At 37.6% G+C, this 24357-nt stretch overlaps 1 long non-coding RNA gene across 3 annotated transcripts; it reads right to left on the bottom strand.

Annotated features, from left to right (window-relative positions):
* Positions 1-910: 910 nt before the first annotated feature.
* On the bottom strand, positions 911-22565 carry LOC127450662 (uncharacterized). Of its 3 annotated transcripts, XR_007899015.1 has the most exons (7): positions 22137-22565; positions 21681-21706; positions 21486-21598; positions 10042-10665; positions 9873-9928; positions 6072-6321; positions 911-5317 (listed from the first exon to the last, which is right to left on the bottom strand). It is a non-coding gene; the product is annotated as an uncharacterized LOC127450662 (long non-coding RNA). The 3 variants fall into 3 exon arrangements; XR_007899013.1 differs by having other exon boundaries at positions 21486-21706; XR_007899014.1 differs by lacking the exons at positions 21486-21598; positions 21681-21706.
* Between the last annotated feature and the right edge of the window lie 1792 nt (positions 22566-24357).

Raw genomic sequence — 24357 nt, 5'->3', positions numbered from 1 at the left:
AGACAGAACTAAAAACAAGATAACAATACTAATAAACTAAACCAATGACAATCTAGAACTGATAACGAGTTAACTAGACAATAAACCAATGAAAACAAGACACATGAACATGGAGGGAAACATGAAATTACATGACCAGGGGACCACATGACAAGATCACATGACAGGAACGAATATGGCATGGAACAAAACACATACAAACCTGACAGGACACTTCTGCAACAATTGCAGGCAAGGAGATAATACTGCTCTGTCTTTCCAAATACCATAATAATTCACTACTGGGTCATTTTTTAGCCCTGTTTTTTTTTTTTTTTTTTTTTTTTTTTTTTTTTTAGTATTGTATTTTTTTTGGGGCATTTTTTAACCTTGGTTGATTTCTGACTCTGGGCAGAATATGGTGTACATGCACAATATTCAGTAAAGTACTGTTCCAATAACTATTGTTTTGTTAAAGCTGTGCTTTGTTCAGTGTATATAATACCATCTGTTCTTTTTGTTCTTGGTTATGTCAGGTCTCCCTTGTGTTTTTCATTGTGTGTGGTTTGTGTCTGTGATTTGTTCCCTTGTTCACTGAATATCTGCTTGTGTATTTCTGATTATAACATTGGATTACCATTATTCAGATGGATTCTGATCCAATCCAATATGATGTTTGTGATTCAGAACATGGGTTAAAACACTGTACTTGGATGCTTCTGTCTGATTACATCTTGCATTACACACAGTTTCTTGTGTATTAAAAATGGGCCAGTGAGTGAGAGAGCTGCCAGAGAAAAACCTGCATAATGATGAGCTTCAGAGAAATGCTTGACCTTTGATTCATGACACACCAAATATTCAGAGCATAATTAGATAGAGACAAAAAATTCACTGCGGTAACCATGTCATCTTAATCCCATATGCTCATCATAAATAATTCTCACTTAATGACTGAAAAATAATAAAAACACATTTTTCTCTAAGACAATTAGCATCTAATTAAACTGCAAAGAGCAAACACATGCCGTCTGTATTAAATCTCCTAAGTAAAGACTTCACATTCATTCGCATTTGCTAATGTCAGATAGATCTTTATTATTTTGCACAGCTCAGCGTAGATTTCATCATATTTTTTAGAAGATACAACATGCCAGTTGGATCAACTTAACTTAGAGGGTATTAATTGTGTTCCATCATTAAATACTGTTTATGTGCGGCTATGAGGCAGATGGGTTTAATCTACCATTCTAAATTCATATTCATACAGTTATGTACATTCTCAAAGACCACAGACTGACTGTTTCCTGACAAAATTCAGTTAAAGTATCACCACCGACTTAACTATCTTTTTGGCTGACTGACTAACTAAGTAGGGGAGACTGGGGCTAGTTTTTACATATTTACACCATCAACAGACAAAATCCATCCCACTGAGAGTTCAGTGACCCCACATTATAGTAAATTAACCAAACAAATTATATTTAAACAAAACAAATGCATTATGACTGCATACTTTTTTGCCAGGTAAAGTTAAATACTCACTTATGGTACATAAGAGACCGTCTGAAAAGTCCACACACTATGCTACAATGTCGCTGGTGTAAAAGTGTTCAATTCAACTGCCTTGCATGTTCTATCTTAAACACTGTTATTAAAAAAAAGTTTTAGTGCTGTGGGTGGAATTTTCCGATGGTCCTTTACAAGTGCTAGTCAATGAAAGACTCTAGGAGCTTTTTTAGGCATAATTCTCCAGCAACAACAAGCGTTGACCATTTGATTTCAATGTTTCATGCATGTATAATCTAGTCACATATTATTTCACTTAATTTTGTTAATGATATCGTTGTAACATTGTCAGCTCCAGAGAGCACGGGTGGGAGAAACCGAATGTCAAACAAATAACAAACCAACTAATTTCTGGAGATAAGGTAGAAGTTTCAGATTTAGTTTTGCATCTTTGGATGTGCCAGCTCCAGTTCTACAGTACTTAATGTGGATTATACATGCTGGTGTAAATGTAAGAGTAAGTTACTTTTATAGCACAATTTCCCACGTTATCATGAAACCTGATCTAGATCTGATTTCTTATTGAATGCACCCGAGCCCAACTTGTTAGAGATCGATCTTATTTGGCAAGCATTCATTATAAAATATTTTTTGTATGTATAGCCTACATTTGTCAGGTTCTCATTTCTGGAACATACAGAACACAGTCTTTATTTTATGTTTTGCACTATACAAGGCAGAAACAAATGTAGTGCAACAAGTTTGGTAAAACAAACAATGAAGTGACTTTGAAACAGCACGCTGGAACAGATGTGAAGAAACAGGTATGTAGAAACAGCAGCTAGCATTTTACAGGGCCACACCACACCTGCAATGGGAAATTTATTATGAATACACTTAAAAACATAAAATTGGAAGCCTTTATAAACCACCCCATTAAAGCCCAAATAAATGCCTTAACTTCAGCAAGAAAGGCTCTTATCATACACTAAGATCACCACATCAATGCACTTCAATTTAATAATATATACAGATTAATATTGGTACCATTGGGTACAGGCGCAAGAATAAAACGCAACTGCACAACTAACTGGGAGAGAGAGAACAAAGCTGCAGAGTTGATCCTGCTGCATAAAAAACAACATCCTCTTTATAAACACCATTTATCAACAAAATACTCAACACGCACCAATCACAAGGAAGAGTCACACGTGTGCTCAATAACAGAGAACTGAGCTTAATATTAGCAACCATATTCTCCAATAAGAGGACCAAGTGTGCTCTATAAGGAATGTGCATACATTGACAGACAATAAAATAAAAAAAATATATTAAAACACATTAAAGCCACCTTACGCTGCACGCAAATCAAAGTAATTGAAATAGATAAATACATTTAAAAATTGTTACACTGGACCATTTAAAATGAACTAGTGAATTTAAAAATGTGCTTAAAAATTCTTAAAAGAATCTTAAAGGAAATGGTGACCTTTTACAAGACCTGTATATGCTGATTATAGCCTACTAATTAAATTCTAACCTAAAATCTTGATGTAGCCTATTATTCATTTAAAATTCAAGAATTTTACTGCATTAGCCATTCAAAAGAACAGCATGAAACGTGAGCCTGTTTGTTTATATATTTTCTACATTTTTACACACCTGAGCTAAATTTAAAGTGTCATCTCAAAGTATGTATGTGTGTATGTATGTATGTACGTAAGAGGGTTTTGGTGTAAGTTTTGAAAACCAGCTTTCAAAGGTGGGGGGGGGGGGGGATTTCTGAACAGTTAGTTTTAGTTACTCAAATTGCTTTTGTACTGAGCACATGAATGCGCACACACCAACACATACATGCACATAAAATCATATCAGTTCTCATATTATGATCCATTAAGTAAGTTTTCTTTAATACATATAAGCAACATTATGTAAAAATGGTACAAGTTTATCCTACTCAAATGCATGTGAAATTAAATAAACAAGAATTACTGAAGGTCAGAAGTTATCCAAAAGCAATCAGATTAAGATCATTGTAAAAATGCAATCTGAGAGATTATGTAATTGATTACAATTTTAGGCATGTAATCTGGTAATGATTACAATTCAGAAGTAATATACCCAGCACTGCTCCAGATACACAGTACATATACTATATATCGTCTTCCCCATCTCCTAAAATACATAATGGGCTGCTGTGCAAAAAAAAAAAAAAAAAAAAAAAAAAAGTAGATTTTAATAAAATCATGTTTTGGTTGGAATGGGGTGCTAAGACTTTGATCTGTCCGCTGACAGATGGTTTTCAGTGTTGGCATATTTACTGCATTTTACCTTTGTTGGGCAGTATTGTCATCCTCTTCTTCAATGACATTTCATTTTTAGGAGCACATCTCTATAAACATAATTCAATTTTATATTACTTTAAAATAGTACATTGTAGAAGAAATAAATGATAAACATAAATAGAAAGTAGCGAAATTATGATACAGAATTGCAGAGGTGGATGCCACATCCAATCACATGACTGATTCCACTTTATGAAAAAGCTTTCTTCTAATGAGCATTTCTAAATGGATGCATCTATGGTATATTCTGGATCATTCTCACAATTTAACATTCATTTTAAATAAAGATAGAAATACTGGTGTGAGTATACTGTTCTGACTAATAACTACTGTTGTCATCATGCATTATTAATAAAGAGTATGTGAAATTAATTGTTTCATTGAACTGGAATAAGGCCATGACAACATGCTCTGTGCAAAAACCAAGCAATCTGCTTCATTGTTTACTGTTTAAGAATGCAAATGCCATCTAAGGCAGCATCCTAAAATTCTAAATTAAAATCTAAACTCATAAGTGATTTAAAACATTCCACATAAGCAGCAATTGTCATTGGTTGCTTATGCACACCACCCAACTTGTGATCTTCAAATGAAGAGGCTCAACTAACACTCAGTTCATTCCAACAGTTTGAGATTAGCATGTTGCTAAGCTAACAACTCAATACTACAGTATAACATGTAAAACAATATACTGGTGAATATATTTGGTTAAATAGGGGATTATTAATAAGATGGAACTATATTCTAATGATATTTATCAGTAGCCTACTGCCAACTTTATACAAATATTATATATAATTATACTTTATAATCACCATTTCCCTCAATGCTATCTGCCAATTTTTATGAAAATTTCAGTTGCAGTGCATTCTTGGATTTCTTTATCTGTGAATGATTCAAACAATACTGCCTTAGATACATGGGCAAAACAACTTTCGTGTTGGCAGACTCATAAATGTTGCTAATGAATGTTTCAAGTCATGTCGGAATGATCGTATTTAAGAGTTAAAGTGCACATGAACATGAGTGGGGAACTCAGGATTTTCTTTGAGCCCTGACTTTCCGAGTTGGGGGGTGTGTCGATTTAAGAATAATGGCGGAAGCAAATTGTTATTGGTAAGAATTAAATTTTGCTTGTGGATTTTGACTCTACAGTTTAGTTTGTATGCATTTTTGCACTGTTAATGAAGAATAACGTTAAAACTTGCCAGAAAATACAATTTTATGGTTTATGCAGCGATAAGCGTTTGCAACAAAACTACATTTTGCATCATTATATGTGGCCTGCCTTCGCTAGCAAGTGAACGGGTCCGTTCTGTCAGACGATTTCCAACTTTGTAATACGAACTTCCCAGGAGGACTTGAACGCACTCTCATAGGCAGCTCACTAGGTTTTGGAACAAAACAGTTGTCTTTGTTTCTTAAATTGAGAAGGCCACCACTGGATGAGAGATCAGGATGAAACAATCCACAGGAAATCTGTTCTGTAAAAGAAAGAAAAGCAATGAATATAAGACAAACATTTCAGTCATTTACCATAATCTGAAATAACAGTAAAGCTATAGTTAATCAGCATTTTATTTCCAGATATAGGGCCTCCACTAAGTATTTGGGGACTTAAGACACACTTTGAATTTTATTGCATAGATTACAAAAGATCAAACCAAGTGGCATCTGCAAACAAATAATGTTCTCAGAACTAACTACACCTTTCTTACCAATTTTTTGCAATTACTTGTCCAACTGTCCCAAGGTTTTTTTGTGGTCAACTGGATGTATGAAGTCAGTCCCCTCAAGTTCACACAAGGTGTCCAAGCAGAGTAACCACATGAAGTTCAACACTTTAACTAAGAACATGTTCCAAATATGTTTTACAACCAGAAAGTTTCCAAACAGTATAACTGCTTTATCATTTTAAACCTGACTTCTTTTTGTGAAATGTTGTTGTATTTCTTGAAAATAAATGCCACTTGGTTAGATATTTTGTCATCAAATGCAATGACAGCTTCAGTCCCTATTCACTTTTATTGTACGAGAAGAAGCAGCGTCAACATTCTTCACGATTTCTCCTTCTGTGTCCCACAGAAGTAAGTACATTCGTACAGGTATGGATACATGAGGGTAAGTAAATAATGATATACATTTTTACTATCCCTTTGAATAAGAGCCTAAATACTTCTTGGGGGCCACTGTACATACAGTAGAAACACATGTACATTTTTCATCCTGGGAACTTACAGACAAACATTCGAATACACATCCCACACATGGCAACCACGCTGGCGATGTTGAGAGCTCGTCCACACTCCGCACTCATCAAACATCTCTTAGTACTCATGCAGCATCGCATACAGCAGCCCTCTCCCTGCTTCTTATCAGCCGAGTGGCTCTGCTGAGTGTTGCTTGTGTGCTGCTGGGTAACAACGTCATCATAGTTTGGCGGCGGATCTTTGTAATCCACCTCCATGGCCAGTCTTCTCGATCAGACCTGAAGGGAGAGAGAGAGAGAGCAAATGAAAGAGAGAGAGAGACAGTTAAGTCCTGACTCATGGATGAGAAGAATTAATCGATGGTAATTATGTTCCAGTATCTGAGACCATCCTTTCATTGTTATTAACTGATATGGAAATGGATCAATGCTCTATGGATCACATAAGATTAATCTGAACTCTGTTGACACACATTGCACCCTGGAGAATGCCGAAGTAAAGCTGGAATTTTGTTTTGAACCTTCAATGACAATTAGCAAAGACGACGGTGCTCGCCTATTTTTCTGCTTGGCATTCGATAATGACTCAAACCGGTACGATGAGTGACATAGTTGTGAGGAATGCATTGGTATCAAATTCAGAGATAAAGAGAGTTTTTTTACATTTACAAAAAAAAAAAAAAAAAAAAAAAAAACTGGCTTGCCAAGCTGGTTGCCAAAACTTTACTTTAAAAAAAAAAAGAAAAGAAAAAACAAGAAGAAGCACAGTGTTCCTCACACAAAGATAAAACAATCAGGGTAACGCATATCACACTCTGATAATGCAATAATCATTAACAAAATAACACTAAATGTCATCTAAACAGTATAATCTACATAATTTATAATAGAGATGAGAAGAAACAAAAATAAAATAAAAATAATTCTAAAATAAAATCTGAACAAATTGTTGGCTCATACATGACTTCTGAGAATGCACCTACAAATTATAAATAAAAGTATAATTTGTTAAAGTATATGGTAAGGTTATACAGTTAAGTTATTCCAGTAAATAAAAAATTCAGTAGCATTTTTACATTCATTTATCATTAAAATTACTAATATTTTTTACTGTGTAATCTGTTTTTATTGATATGGACCTGAAACGTATCAACATAATAACATAGGACATCGATATGTTGCTTTTGAATGTTCATGTACCCTGAAATCGACCCCATTCTGCCAACATTTTTGCATCAATCCAAATGTGTTTAACTTTCTGTAATGCGCTATTGATCAAGCTCCAAGAGACAGTTTCAAGTCCCATGAAAACCAGAAAGTAATAACGGTCACTGCACTACATGACCCCTGTTCCTGTAGAAATCAGAACGTAATCACGTTCATAAACAATGGTGAGCGTAATTCAAATTTCACTCTAAAATTGCATTTCTACTCCACTGACAGTTAGGTTTAGCATTGAGGTTTGGGTTAGGGAGTTGGGTTAACAAAATACGTACAGTGCATCCAGAAAGTATTCACAGCGCTTCACTTTTTCCACATTTTGTTATGTTACAGCCTTATTCCAAAATGGATTAAATTCATTATTTTCCTCAAAATTCTACAAACAATACCCCATAATGACAACATGAAAGAAGTTTGTTTGAAATCTTTGCAAATTTATTAAAAATAAAAAACGAAAAAAAAATCACATGTACATAAGTATTCACAGCCTTTGCCATGACACTCAAAATTGAGCTCAGGTGCATCCTGTTTCCACTGATCATCCTTGAGATGTTTCTACAACTTGATTGGAGTCCACCTGTGGTAAATACAGTTGATTGGACATGATTTGGAAAGGCACACACCTGTCTATATAAGGTCCCACAGTTAACAGTGCATGTCAGAGCACAAACCAAGCCATGAAGTCCAAGGAATTGTCTGTAGACCTCCGAGACAGGATTGTATCAAGGCACAGATCTGGGGAAGGGTACAGAAACATTTCTGCAGCATTGAAGGTCCCAATGAGCACAGTGGCCTACATCATCCATAAATGGAAGAAGTTTGGAACCACCAGGACTCTTCCTAGAGCTGGCCGCCTGGCCAAACTGAGCGATCAGGGGAGAAGGGCCTTAGTCAGGGAGGTGACCAAGAACCCGATGGTCACTCTGACAGAGCTCCAGCCTTTCTCAGTGGAGAGAGGAGAACCTTCCAGAAGAACAACCATCTCTGCAGCACTCCACCAATCAGGCCTGTATGGTAGAATGGCCAGACGGAAGCCACTAGAGTGGCCAGACGGAGTTTGCCCAAAGGCACCTGAAGGACTCTCAGACCATGAGAAACAAAATTCTCTGGTCTGATGAAACAAAGATTGAACTCTTTGGCCTGAATGGCAAGCTTCATGTCTGGAGGAAACCAGGCACCGCTCATCACCTGGCCAAAACCATCCCTACAGTGAAGCATGGTGGTGGCAGCATCATGCTGTGGGGATGTTTTTCAGCGGCAGGAACTGGGAGACTAGTCAGGATCGAGGGAAAGATGAATGCAGCAATGTACAGAGACATCCTTGATGAAAACCTGCTCCAGAGCGCTCTGGACCTCAGACAGGGGCGAAGGTTCATCTTCCAACAGGACAACGACCCTAAGCACACAGCCAAGATAACAAAGGAGTGGCTACGGGACAACTTTGTGAATGTCCTTGAGTGGACCAGCCAGAGCCCAGACATGAACCCGATTGAACATCTCTGGAGAGATCTGAAAATGTCTGTGCACCGAAGCTCCCCATCCAACCTGATGGAGCTTGAGAGGTCCTGCAAAGAAGAATGGGAGAAACTGCCCAAAAATAGGTGTGCCAAGCTTGTAGCATCATACTCAATAAGACTTGAGGCTGTAATTGGTGCCAAAGGTGCTTCAACAAAGTATTGAGCAAAGGCTGTGAATACATATGTACATTTACTTATTTTTTATTTATTTTATTTTATCTTTTATAAATTTGTGAAGATTTCAAACAAACTTCTTTCATGTTGTCATTATGGGGTATTGTTTGTAGAATTTTGAGGAAAATAATGAATTTAATCCATTTTGGAATAAGGCTGTAACATAACAAAATGTGGAAAAAGTGAAGCGCTGTGAATACTTTCCGGATGCATTGTAATCCTATTGACTGTATTACACCATTTACAACTAAAATACAACTCTCTTATGGTGCCACCCTGTGGACATTTCACTTCAACAACACTTCCCACTTAGGCCACAGGGCCAGTGGTTTGAATTTCTGTAAACACAGACCGATTCCAGCAGCAGAACTTTCAAACTCCTGTTGCCGAATTCACAGTGAGATCAGTCTGGACTCACATGTAGCAGCTTAAAGTGGAGGACACTTTCTGCAGATTCTTTACTACATCAAAGTTGGAATGTTGTTTAAACCTTGACATTTAACCTAGACATTTGCCTTGAACACTAAAAATTTCCTACAAACACGAAAGTGCTAGCCAATTTTGACATTTGGCGATGACTTAAAAAGGTACAACAAGTGAAATATTTGTGAGAGGAATGTGATTGTGTTAAGCTGAGCAATTGGGTGAAAACAACAAAATCATTAAAAGAAAAAATAAATTTTTCCTAGTCTCCTTTTTTAGTGATGTGGCCAGAAACCAACATCTTGAAACCTCTTTTCAACAAAAAAATTAAAAAAAAAATCATAACAATTGCGAGGGCACTTTTATTACACATAACTTTTCAAACATGAAAATTCAGTTCCAATCAAATAATTTACCCAAGGACAAAGCTGCAGGCGATGGATATGTTTCAAATTACTCCAATTACCAGAGAAATGCCTTTTCAATTCAACTTACCTTGTCCAAATGCCTTCAGAATTTCAGATTCTTCTTTCTTTCAGTCCCCCACTGTTCTTTTTTCATGAAATTCAAAGAAAATTAAAAATCCTAAATCACAATGCTGTCACAAAAAAAGAGCACCGAACAATCAAAATACATTCACCACTTCTCAGACAGTATTGTTTACCTCTTTTGTACAGTATGTGGTTGTCCTCTTTTCACCTTTTAAAAATAATTCTAAAAGTCCTTTTCTTTAAGTAAATTCATGTACCCAAATTATTTTTCTTGTTTTGTTGACAGGGCTGGACTGAAACACACCCAGATGGACTCTTACATATAAATACTTTACCCCTGTGACTGCAAGATGTACAGGGTGTGCAAGTCAAGTTTTTCCTGCCTGTCCTCTGAAAAAAATGCACAGTCATTTTGTAGCATGTCAGTGAAACCTGTTTTTTGGCATGAGTGCACAAGTTCTTTCATTTTGAATAGATCATCTAGACAAATTTCCACAGATGACACTTATATAGTTTGCAGAATGAGTTGTATTTGGTGTTACAATATATTAAATGTGCAATACAAATGCAAACAAATGGTACAACCTAGTATATACACAATGCATGGGCTGTATTACAGAGGTAGTAAATACACTGTAGAACAATCATTTCCTTAATATTTTCTCAGTCTCTTGGCATACAGAAAGTGGTTTCAGTTAAAGTGAGACAGGTCTGCATCTAACCCATTAGCTTCCATTAAGTTCTTCAGGTGTAAACTCTGAGTGATCTAAACCAACTGGCCCCCTCAAAACGAGAACCTACAGGGCAAGAAATAAGATAATTTAGTTTGCTTAGCTTTACTAAAAAATAATAAAATAAAATAAAAATAAAACAGAAGAGAGAAACAGGAGCAAAATTGCAGTAACACCATCTTTGAAGTATGAATATATACTATTGGGGGGGGGGGGGGGGGGGGCAAACAGGATATATATATATATATATATATATATAGGAATATATAGATTTAAATCAGAATAATTAATCATGAATCCTGAATATATAAATGTAACTCTGAATATATAGTTATAAATCAGAATAATAAATGTAAATCCTGAATATATAGTTGTAAATTCAAACATATAATAGTTGTAAATCCAAAAATACAGTAATGAATCAGAATATAAAATTATAAATCTGAACAAATAATTGTTAATCTTGAATATATAGTAGTAAATTTGAATATACTGTATATATTTAAATCAGAATATATAGTTATAAATCTGAAAATATAATTGCAAATCTGAGTATAGAGTTATAATTACAAATATAAAGTTATAAATCCAAATATATGAATGTAAATCCAAAATATATATTTGTAAATACTGATAATATAGTTATAAATCCAAATATATAATTGTAAATCTGAATACATAATTTTAACTTCTATATAGTTATAAACAGGGACTAAAAACGGTGCAAAAAACGAAAACTGAAAACGAAATTATTTTTTTGTAACCAAAAACGGGAACAAAGTGATTTTCAATTGTTCCGAGGTGAAAACGTCATTTTTAAATGCTGGTAACTGGTTATAACCGGTTAATTTTTTTCCCGATCATTTTTTCATGAAACTAAAGGCCAAAGGGTTTATCACAGAACATTTTTGGAACTACATCACTTCATGTTACGTGAAAAAATTAAACGTGCTTTGATCCTGAAGGAAACTGCTGCATCACACATTGCTTTGCCTAACTGCTCGTTGTGGATGTCGCATTCTCTGAATGAATACCTTTTTTAATAACTATGTATAATTACTACATATACATGCATGGCTAATCCAGATACAAGATTTTATTACATTATTAGAGGTAAAAAGTTTTTTTGTCTCCAAGTCTTCACTGAATTATTGTTAGATGTGATGCATTCATTCAGATTTGATGCTGCCGGGTTTTGACTGAGAAGCAGATCTGTAATTAAAATTATACTTAACTGTTAATTAAATGCTGATAAATCCACCACACAGGAAAATATTTAAATGCTTGTTTTCACTTATTTTGGTGAGGCAAGTGGCTTATTTTGGGCTTGTTTTTCCAGACCAGGTTGCTTGTTTCTCTTGCGAGATCTGGCAACACTGCAACTGGTATTTCACCAACCCCTTATCTCAGTGTGCTGTCATTTAAAAAAAAAAACGTTATTAACCGTTCTTTTATTTTGTTCTAATGGAGTTTTCCAAACTAAGTTATGGAGGAGCTTGTTCATTTAATCCGACCAACCACATCGCCAGAGTAAGCGTATATAAACAGCTGCTTACCTCTATGCCGCGATGATTCTTCTGGCATTTGGCCTCGCCCACTTACCCACGACAGATACATGCGACAGATTTGGATGACCCACTACTCTGCGCAAAGCATTTGCCCTCAGATAAGCTCTTGCTCTTCCAATGCAATCGTTATGTTATTCACCAAGCTGCCGCAGCAGCCACTATTTTCATATTTTGTGGCAACGGCGGCTGCCACTTTAACTGTTGTTTCTGCACTGTATTTCTTTCATTCTCATCTTTCCTCACCGAAGCAGACTTGGTGTCAAAGCTACCTCAGCACAGGCCACTACCTTCGCTGTATACCTGTGGTACAGCTCCCTATGGCTGTATACAGTTCCTTTCATATGAAACGTTCTGCCCGGAGCGGTCCCTATACAGCGTGAGGCTGCCTTCGTAAATGGGCGCTGCTCCGGCTTCATGCTACTTGAGCTCTATTACCGTTTTAATGTAACGCAAGGGAATCAGAAGATTAACAATTTAATTTAAACATTGTTCCCAACACACTCCAGCGTTTCAATCCGGTTCTCCTGCACAAGTGGTTCCTGTCAGCCTGAATACCTCACCGTGCAGCAAGTTTAAGGCGCGTTCCATTCAGAAGTGATCGTTCCCATGCCTTGTTCCTTTCGAAGACTTTACCATCAACCGTGAGATATTTGGAGTGCAAAAAAGTTTTTTAAAAATGAGGGGCTCAAAATTCGGAACTCACTTTTATGCCTTTACTAAAGTAAATCGGAACACAGGGGCAACCACAAAACAAGTTAACTTTCTTCCAAATGACCGCTACTCTAATTACAAACAACTTCCCAAACCAGCGCAGACATTTTTAGCGCTAGCTCACTGCTGCAACAGCATCCGCTATGAACATGCTACAACTCACTGCGGCCATCTGTCCGAACAGACCAGAGCCGAATTCAGCTCCGCAAGTGACGGGTCGAGCTCCGTGCCACAATTCGTTCATGAATCATACTTAGATCCATGTATCATGATATATCATGATATTTTCAGTGCAGTCAGAGATGCTTCAATGAGGCTCGAAAGAGACTGAAACTGATCCTGTAGGATTCACGGTTTCTCTCACGGACTTGCTGGACCTCTCTCATGTGTTCTTCATTTGTTTCGATCTCAATGTCGATTCTTAAAATGCCAAGATCGCTCTTTCTATCTGCAATCTGCTACAATCATATGTGCGTAAATACTTCCCATATGCTACAAAAAAAATCTGTGATTAGCAACTGGCTGGTAAATTTTTTAATTTCACTCATCAGTGTTTGAGTGGTGTAGTGGTGAAGAAGTTCAGCACCGAGATGTTTTCACTGCGTGCTGAGAGTAAAAGATTTGAATCTTTCTGTGTGATGTGAGTCCAAAGACGCAAACCATTTGTTGTTTAATAATTTCTTTTTTAATATCCTTTCTGTTCTCTACAGTCAGTTGTTTATAAAACAAAAAGCAAAAGAAACATTTAATTCTAATCACACATAGCATGAATGCTGTAAAAAAGCCATTCCACCAAACAAACACTACTGTCAAAGTCCCTGCCGCTGGTCTTAAAGAGACAGTATCGTTTTAGCACTTGTTCTACATATCTAAGTAAATACTTGTAAATAGTACAAATTAGGCATATAAACAACAAACATGTAACAATATACTGTATATATGCAATATAATATATGCAATTTCAATACATAATATTTATTGATGTACTACATGGACTATATTAAAAAAAAAAAAAAACCTAAAATGTAACCAAAATGATGAAAACTAATGTTAAAATATATATTTTTTAAATTGTCCGTAATTTCACGAGTTAGAAGGTTCCCTGTATAATGAAAAAAAGCATTAGCTGAAAGATAATTTCTTTCATACTGTAAGCAAAATGGACATTATAACTGAAATATACCCAAATTAATTGAAAATAAAAGCGAAATTGAAATCTAATCATGATATTGTGATCTATCACGATATATATCGAATCGTGAGGTGGCTGGCGATACCCAGCCCTACTAATTAGTACATCCTCATCATAACAAGACGAGTCACCCTGTGGCCAATAATAAAGAGTTAATTGAACTGCTCGCATTACGTAGGAGAAAAGTCTTACTAAGCTCCAAATCATATGCTTAAATTTAATAAATATCAGACCATGGATATTCATCTTACTAGTTTCTGGTGCCTCCTAATTCACTGATAAATCACGAGGGGTGTTCGATATCAAGTTTTCTTGGAGTCGACTCCAATTCCCGACACCGGCCGTTGGAGTCGATGGAATTGACTCTTCAACTCCATTTATTTTCAATCAGGATAGTTTCAAAATCCAGGTCCATCACCAGGGATGGCCATTAGTGGGCTGTGCCTTCCCAAGTGACATATCCCCCCCCCCCCCAAAAAATTGCTTAATAACGCATGAGCAGAAAATCAATGGAATTATAAAAATCATTGTTTAATTTTCACTCGTATATAGCTCACTCAATCCACTGCTTATTGTGTCCAATTGCCACTCCATGATGAAGATGAAGTTGTTCTGTAACAACTCAGTTTCTCCTACCCAAATCCAAACACTAACGTTAGTGGGATATGATTACTTTCGTCTAGATGGCTTCCATGCTGATGGAAAAACAAATCGCACATATTTTCACTTGATTCACTTCAATACATATTAATAGGCATACAGTGCATCCGGAAAGTATTCACAGCGCTTCACTTTTTCCACATTTTGTTATGTTACAGCCTTATTCCAAAATTGATTAAATTCATTATTTTCCTCAAAATTCTACAAACAATACCCCATAATGACAACGTGAAAGAAGTTTGTTTGAAATCTTTGCAAATTAATTTCAAAGTACAGTATATATATATATATATATATATATATATATATATATATATATATATATATATCACATGTGCATAAGTATTCACAGCCTTTGCTCAATACTTTGTTGAAGCACCTTTGGCACCAATTACAGCCTCAAGTCTTTTTGAGTATGATGCTACAAGCTTGGCACACCTATTTTTGGGCAGTTTCTCCCATTCTTCTTTGCAGGACCTCTCAATCTCCATCAGGTTGGATGGGGAGCGTCGGTGCACAGCCATTTTCAGATGTCTCCAGAGATGTTCAGTCGGGTTCAAGTCTGGGCTCTGGCTGGGCCACTCAAGGACATTCACAGAGTTGTCCCATAGCCACTCCTTTGTTATCTTGGCTGTGTGCTTAGGGTCATTGTCCTGTTGGAAGATGAACCTTCGCCCCTGTCTGAGGTCCAGAGCGCTCTGGAGCAGGTTTTCATCAAGGATGTCTCTGTACATTGCTGCATTCATCTTTCCCTCGATCCTGACTAGTCTCCCAGTTCCTGCCGCTGAAAAACATCCCCACAGCATGATGCTGCCACCACCATGCTTCACTGTAGGGATGGTTTTGGCCAGGTGATGAGCGTGCCTGGTTTCCTCCAGACATGATGCTTGCCATTCAGGCCAAAGAGTTCAATCTTTGTTTCATCAGACCAGAGAATTTTGTTTCTCATGGTCTGAGAGTCCTTCAGGTGCCTTTGGGCAAACTCCGTCTGGCCACTCTAGTGGCTTCCGTCTGGCCATTCTACCATACAGGTCTGATTGGTGGAGTGCTGCAGAGATGGTTGTTCTTCTGGAAGGTTCTCCTCTCTCCACAGAGAAATGCTGGAGCTCTGTCAGAGTGACCATCGGGTTCTTGGTCACCTCCCTGACTAAGGCCCTTCTCCCCTGATCGCTCAGTTTGGCCAGGCAGCCAGCTCTAGGAAGAGTCCTGGTGGTTCCAAACTTCTTCCATTTATGGATGATGTAGGCCACTGTGCTCATTGGGACCTTCAATGCTGCAGAAATGTTTCTGTACCCTTCCCCAGATCTGTGCCTTGATACAATCCTGTCTCGGAGGTCTACAGACAATTCCTTGGACTTCATGGCTTGGTTTGTGCTCTGACATGCACTGTTAACTGTGGGACCTTATATAGACAGGTGTGTGCCTTTCCAAATCATGTCCAATCAACTGAATTTACCACAGGTGGACTCCAATCAAGTTGTAGAAACATCTCAAGGATGATCAGTGGAAACAGGATGCACCTGAGCTCAATTTTGAGTGTCATGGCAAAGGCTGTGAATACTTATGTACATGTGATTTGTTTTTTTTTTTCATTTTTTTTTTTTTAATAAATTTGCAAAAATTTCAAACAAACTCCTTTCATGTTGTCATTATGGGGTATTGTTTGTAGAATTTTGAGGAAAATAATGAATTTAATCAATTTTGGAATAAGGCTGTAACATAACAAAATGTGGAAAAAGTGAAGCGCTGTGAATACTTTCCGGATGCACTGTATTATGGAGACGTAATAAATTAAAAAAAGTATTAATTTGGACCATTGTTTTTTTTAATTTTTATATATATATATTTTTATAACTTTTTATTTTGCTTTTCATTGATTAACAAAGGAACAAAAGAAAGATAATAAAAAAAGTAAAAAAACAAAACAAATGTAATACATACACGCATACATATCTTTTGTTGACAGATACAGAAAATGCATGCAAGAGTAAAACAACAAAACACACAAACAATAAGAAAAAAATTAATTAATAAAAATAACATTTTAACAGAGCTTGTGGGGAAGTTTACATGTACATATTCGATCTATTCTTCTAAATTCTTTTTGTCTTTATTTTCTTTGTATATTAGCAGTTTACCCCAGTTTCTTTTAAAACCCTCTTCCTTTGTTTTTAGTCTGTAAGTTAACATTTCCATTGTTGAAATTTCCTCTACAAAATCAAACCATTGATTATGACCAGGGGAGCCAACCTTAAGCCAGTTCCTAGTAATGGTTTTTTTCCCAGTCACTAGAAGTATCTGAACCAGGTATTGATCCCTTCTTGGTACTATTCCTGTAATTCTTCCAAGATATAAGACAATGCAGTTTTGGGGAATTACATATCCCAACACCTCACACAGAGTTGAATGTATATGTGGGAAGGTGGATGACGCACACCCAGCCTCTAATCAGGCTAATCAAGGCGACGAGAGGGATAAAGGCTGCCAGAGGCGGCAGTTTGGGAGAGAGAGAGCTACAGGCAGCTCCTCTGTATGTGTTTATGTTTGTGTGTTTTTGTTTAATTAAATATTACTTTGATACTTCGTCCGGTTCTCGCCTCCTCCTTCCCCTTTTACCCCGATACAGTATATCATCCCAAAAAGGTTGTAATTTCTTACAACTCCAAAAAATGTGTGCTTGGTCCCACTGCCTCCAATAACCTTGTTGTTTAGCTAGTTGCTTACTTTTAATCTTGGGTGTGATATAATAATGAGTCTTGCTCTTCCAAGCAAATTCTCTCCATCTTTGAGATTTTGTAGTTGTTTTGTGCATTTTCCACATATTATACCACATCTTTTCTGTTATTTTGACTTTCAGTTCTTTTTCCCATTTTGCCTTGATATATAATGTTGAATAAGGCCTTGATTCCATTAAATTGGTGTAGAGGGAAGATACCATTCTCATATTTTTGGAGTTTTTATATGCACCCACCATCAGATTAATTAATGGATGGATTTCTTGGTTGTTTGTAATTCTGATTTCTTTCATATAATAATCCCTTAGTTCTAGGTATCTAAACAAATACTGGTTCCCAAGACCAGTGTTTAAATCTTGGAAACTTCTCATTTCTCCCTTGTGAGTGACTGTGCATACTGCTGTTATCCCCTTTTCAATCCATTGTATAAATGTTGAATCATTCAATCCTGGTTTAAACTCTCTATCAGATGCAATCCATTTCAAAAGTCCAAGTTCCTTTCCCAGTTTTAATTGCTTATAGATTGAGAACCATATTTCTAGAGTGAAAGTTTCTCCCCTATGAGCCTTTGAATTTGGAGGGTTTCAATACATGTCTCTATATCTTTCCATTTGGCTGTATATTGAGTGTTACATCAGCAAAGGATTGGACGAAGCTGGGCTGCGTAGACATATTCCTGTAGATTCGGAAGGGCCATTCCGCCCTTATCTTTAGGTAGTTGAAGTGTGGTATACCTTATTCTAGGTCTTTTTCTATCTCATATGAACCTCGAGATCAGTTTGTTCCAGTTACTAAATTGGTTTTGTGGAATATCCACTGGAAGGGCTTGAAATAAATACAACAGACATGGTTGGATATTCATTTTCACAGCTCTTATTCTATCACTGAAATCTAAAGGGTAAGTTGACCACCTCTCAATATCTCTCTTTATATTTCGGTTTATGTTTTCATAGTTGGCCCTGTATAATTTAGACCATTTTTTTGTTATAATTACTCCTACACTCCAAACAGAGAAGGGATTAGGCAACACCCCTGTCTCGTTCCTCTCTCTAGTGTGAATCTATCTGTTAGAGAGGCATTAACCCTTACTACATGTTTCTCTCTTTTCTTTATTTAAATAGACATTCAGGTAGAAAGCACTATGGTCAGAAATATCTGCTACTTCAGTTCGGCAATCCCGTATCCTATATTTATTTTCCTTTTGTGTGAGAAAGTAATCTATTCTTGAATTGACAGAGTGTTTGCCTGAGAAATTACTGAAATCTCTTTCCATAGTGTGAGTATCCCTCCATACGTCGAATAGCCCCAATTCCTCACAAATATTATTGACTAATTTTGTTATATGTTTCCTATTTCTCTTGAGACTGGTTGTGTCCAAATCATAATCTAAGACCACATTGAGGTCCCCTCAACATATGCAGATACCCTCTATTTCTACAGCAATATTATAGAACAATGATTTAAAGTTTTTTATTTTATTTTTTTTCACTATCTGGAGGAGCATAGATGTTCACCAGTGTTACTAAATTATTATACATTTTTTAACATATCGTCCCTCTTTATATTTTATTTCTTTACAACATTCAAATTTTGTACTATTAGAAATGAATATTGCTACCCCTCTTTTTCGACTATTTGGACAGGGGCTATAGAGTGTTTTTGAATCCAAATTTTTTTACGTTTCTCATGTTCCTTCTCTGATAAGTGTGTTTCTTATTAAAAAAAAAAGTAATCTGTATTTTCTCTTTTTTCATTTTAGTAATTACTTTGGCTCTTTTGACTGGGTTACACAAACCATTAACATTTAAAAACATTATCTTAACCACTTCTCGTTGGGTTCTCATTTTTATGACACATTTCTCACATTTGTATCTCCACAGGCTAACATTAAAACAATTATGAACCAGTAAACACAAGAAGAAATTTCTTAAGGGGGTGTTACCTCTCCACCTTGGATGTAGAGTCCCAGTCTCTATTGAGAGGGGAAGGCTTGCCTTAAGAAAGGGCCCCCTCCTAGTTGTGAGGATTAACCTATGAAAGGTCATCTTGTTCACACAAGACTTATTTTATTCATCAATTACTTGTCCCTTTTCAGCTGGTAAATAAAAAATGAATGAATAAAAAGAAAACTCTTTCCCTATCTGTCACTCACTCGACGTTGTGATGACGTAGTGACACTAGGGGTCACACTTGGGAGCCCGAGACACCTCTGGTCTTTGATAAAAGGCCAAAGAAAATTGGTGAGTGGTATTTGCATGCCACTCCCCCGGACATACGGGTAGAAAAGGAGCTGGTATGCAACCACTCATTCAGATTTTCTCTTCGGAGCCGAACGGTCATGCTCATTGAGCTGAATTCTTACTGTTCATTCACCTCTGCTGGATCTGAAGGCGCATTTCAGCGGTTTCTCCCTCCTCTGCACTGGTGCACTGCAGAGAACGCCCCTGGGTGCTTCGGCAGAAAAAAGAGAGTATATTTTCTGAAAGAGTATATTTCTCTAAAAGAGCGGCACACACGGAACGTCTTTTTAAAGACGCGTCTTTTTAAAGATGCCTTTCCGATTGTGTGTTATTCCTGGTTGCGTTCGTTACCTCTCAACTTCAGACGGTCATGATCGCTGTCTTTCGTGTCTGGGGACCTCCCATTCCCCAGCACGCTCGTCTGCCCCGATCGGGCTTCTGGATGAGTCTGCCGGCTCGTCTCATGGCGAGTCTGGCCTCTTGTTCGGAGCACACGAAGCTGATGAGCTCTCAAGCATCGGAGAGCGGGCTTGTCCAGTCAGACGCAGAAGCCTCAGCTGGGCTCCCCCCTTTGGGGACGATTGCCCAGTCACAGGCTGATACATAGATGACAGACATGCTTTCCCAGGAGGCCGCGAGCGTTCAAAGCAGCCACGCCCCGCTCCAGTGCCTTTCTTCCCGGAAGAGCATGAGGAGCTGACGAAATTGTGGGGGGGCACCTTTTACTGCCCGGTCCCGATTCCATAGTTCCCCCGCCCTCACTACCCTCAACGGCGGAGTGGCCAGGGGCTATACGGTGATTCCCCCGGTGGATAAGGCGCTCGCGGTGCACCTATGCCCACAGAGCGCCTCCACCTGGCACGGACGCCCAAAGCTCCCATCCAAGCCCTGTAGGTTCACGTTGTCCCTGATGGCTAAAGCCTACAGTGCTCCATAGGTTGCTCCTTCTGGACCTCACCTCCAGGTCATTCAGTTTATCTGCCATAATTTTCTATACTCTGATTGTGTCCTGCAGTATGTTGTTTGTCTCCGAGCTCCAACTTTCCACTTCTTCAATTTGTGTCCGAATTCCTTCAACTTTGGCATTCTGTTCCTGTATCTCCTTTTGTTGCCGCTAACTTATGGTTAACATCTTCCTTGAATTACACAAATTCATTTGGCTTTTCATTTGGCTTTTGAGATCGTCTTTGAACATCTTGAATTCAATTTTAAGTTCTTTTTGAAAGTCTTGAATTTGCTTACTTATACTATCCAAACATGTGCGAAGTAAATCGCTGTTCCGGTCGCTATCTTCTGCTTCTTGCATATTGTCTTGCTCTGCTCGATTAATGTTTTTACCTTGTTTTTTTGGGTTTCTTTTAGTCTTTGCCTTGTTTCCCCCACTCATCATTAAGCATTTTATGACTTTTCTTTTGATTTGTCTCGAGTTTAGCAGGGTGTATTATACCGATTTTAAGTGAGCTCACCACTTATCCAACCATGCTGTTTTAGAGCCAGACCGGAAGCCTTGGACCATTGTTTTTAAATGGATGTACAGTATGGTATGTGAAAATTTTAAATTGGCAGCTTTCTAAACTCTGGTACTTCACCGCAAAATAAAAAAAAACCCTGCTATTGGCTCAATTCATCTCTGAAGCAGCTCAAACGTGCTGCCTATGCACCACAGCTGCGCCGTGTCTGTCAGGCTGTATGACCAAGCACCCATGATACTGCAACAGTGATGTGTTTTCTACTTAATCGTCTCATATTATGCCACCATACCAAATTAACCATTACCCACCTTAGTGATCAACAACAGTCGGGCTGTTTCAGGTCTCCTCCATCTACTCATCAATAACTCTACAACTCCAGGGGGTATTCGAGCTCGGGTTAAGTCACGATGCCTCGAGCCCTCTGCCAGGAACAGAGAGCCAAAACAAGTTTACACTATCCTCTTCAGGATTACATTAACATGCAAACTACTGAAAACGGTTACCATTTGGAAAGGAGACTGTGGAACTTCTGAAATGAAATGAAAAAAACAAACAGTTTTTGCTCAGAACGAACCGAAATGAAAAACATTTTGTGTTTAGTCCCTAGTTATAAATATAGGTATAAATCTGAATATAACTGTCAATCTAAATATACAGTATTATTGTAAATCTGAGTATAATGTTATAAATCAGAATATATACTGTAGTTATAAATCCAAATATATAATTTTGAATCTGAATATATAAATGTAATTTGTGAATATATACAGTAGTTGTAAATCCTGAATATATTTAATGAATCCAAACATAAAGTTGAAATTCTAAATATATTCAGTAGATATACATCTTGAATATATAGTTGTAAATCTGAATATAAAGTTATACTGTAAATTATGGATATATAGTTATAAATCTGAATAAATGTGAAAATATGACAAAATTTACATCACATCTCCTACCTTCTCATTTTTGTGTAGATATGGGCTGCTCCGTGCTCAGGAGTGCAGCACAGGAGTGGGCGACCCTGGTGCACATGAAACACAGAGTGTAGCGGCAGTTGTCCGAGCACATAAGAAAGCAGCTGTCCAGACAGAACTGACAGCACAGATTACAGCAGCCTTCCACACAGGGCTCCTCTCTATGGCAGACACAAAGGCAGGTGTCCCCGCAGCTTTCTCTGCACTGAGGGCAAGGGCCAGCCATTCTACAGCAGCTCAGCCCCATATCTGCTTCACTCCAACAATCTCTGCTGATTACAGCACTCTTCTAGCCAGAGAGAACCCCAAATTCGACATAATGCGTTGATAAGTGCGTCATTTGGGATGCTGCATGAAAACTGCAATTTTTACGCTCATTTTAACTGGTCATGAACTAGAGAAAGGGAAGACAAGCAGTGTTTGTTAGCAGTGAGCTTACAAGCCCCAGGGCTGCCCCTCCTCCTGTGCTGAGTTAATTATTAGAGAGTGTCCCATGATTAGCAGCTCAACAGAGGACAGTTGAGTCTCTGTACCCACAGGATGGGCTTGCGAAGAAGTCTGCTGGGAATGCCGTTGGATTTGTTCACATAATCTATGTGTGAATAAATCTGCTAAATGTCCAACTTTTAGCACATGTAGCGTAACAGCCCACAAGAGACGTCACATTTGAACTAGTCTATGTGGGCCACTTTATCTTATCAACTACAAGACTGCGATAATGACGACCTAAGGGACGTTTATTCACCTTAAGCACAGAACCATGTCAGCAAAAACCAAGTAAGGTCTTTAAGGTCTTCACCAATTTGCACATGGTACATTATACCTTCATACCAAGTAGTAACCTGCAATTGTTATCTTAAAGGTGCATTCAGTAGTTTGGAATCAATTTAAGAAGTTTTACACATAAACAAATTAACTCTGTTTTTGTGAAGTTTTATCCGAATGGTGTACACTCACATGAGATCAAGACTGTACTCATAATAGTTTTCTATAAAAAGTGTTTTATTCTACATGGTGTGGGTCACCCCTTCAGTGTGTTTCGCCATGTTGAAATCACATTACCCGCCGTGTTTCACTAAACGTCGAAGAGAATCCTCTAATAAAGGTAATAACTGTCTTTAGAAATAACGTGAAATATAGACAGTCTCCAAAGATTATTGATATGAGGGACAATAATAATCTGTCCTTAATAGTAGAAGCATGTTCACTTGATTTCTGACATTTGTTTTTAGGCAAAGCAATCATATTATTGTAGTAATAAATAACTTGAGAAATTACCTCGTACTCCGACATTTTCCAGATGCAAATGATATTCCAGAGCTGGCGGGGGCAGCAGAGACGATCATGCTGATCCACATCGATAGATGGCAGTACAGCATCTAACACCACTGTCACACCGGTACTTAAAATACACCAAGGTGAGCAATGCTAACACTAGCCTGAGAACTACTGAATGCCCCTTTAAGGAGCTAATTCTAGGTGATCTAACTCTTTAAATTTGCTTTGTTGGTGTTATCTAATGTATTCAGCTTGATTCAGTGATGTTAAACAATATTTTTGACTTTACTTAAACCAGATAATTTTGATGTTACCACATGAAACACGTTTTTAGGTTAACATTTTTTTTTTCAGTGTACAGGTAACAATTGCAGGTTACTACATTTTACGGTGTAAATCTACTCTTAATGCAATCGCAGAACGGGGTGAGCCATATTTCAGGTAAAGTTGGAGAGACCAGCCCCTCCAAGACTATACAAGCTGTTGTTGTTGTAGAGCCTCTAGTGCCACGTAAAAATAATTTTGTAAAAAATGTAGGTATATTTACTTGATTCTATGAGACCAGGTTGCAAAAACACCATAAGACTTTCATATTCTCACACAAGTTTCATGCAAGATTCTCATCCGAGTTTGTTACTGTGGCAGCGGGGGCGTGGTCAAGCATCTCTCCGGAGAGAGAAAGCTGTAAGGGCGCTTACACCTGAGCTAAATTATGTCTAACACCTGTCTCTAATTTCAGTGAGCACAGGGAGAGCGGCATAAATAGAGCGACACAACACTCAGTCGAGAGAGAGACTGGATACGACAGAGCCGAGCCAGAGCAAGGATTTTTCTAGTAGTGAAAGTTTATTTATGAAAGCTGTGTGTGTTAGTGTCAGTTTAGTGTGTGAACGTAAACTGTAAAGTGGTGTCGCCAAGAGGGGAA

This window comes from Myxocyprinus asiaticus, chromosome 13 (genome assembly GCF_019703515.2).
Source record: "Myxocyprinus asiaticus isolate MX2 ecotype Aquarium Trade chromosome 13, UBuf_Myxa_2, whole genome shotgun sequence".
Classification (NCBI taxonomy): Eukaryota; Metazoa; Chordata; class Actinopteri; order Cypriniformes; family Catostomidae; genus Myxocyprinus; species Myxocyprinus asiaticus.
This window is presented reverse-complemented; position numbering and strand designations above follow the sequence as displayed.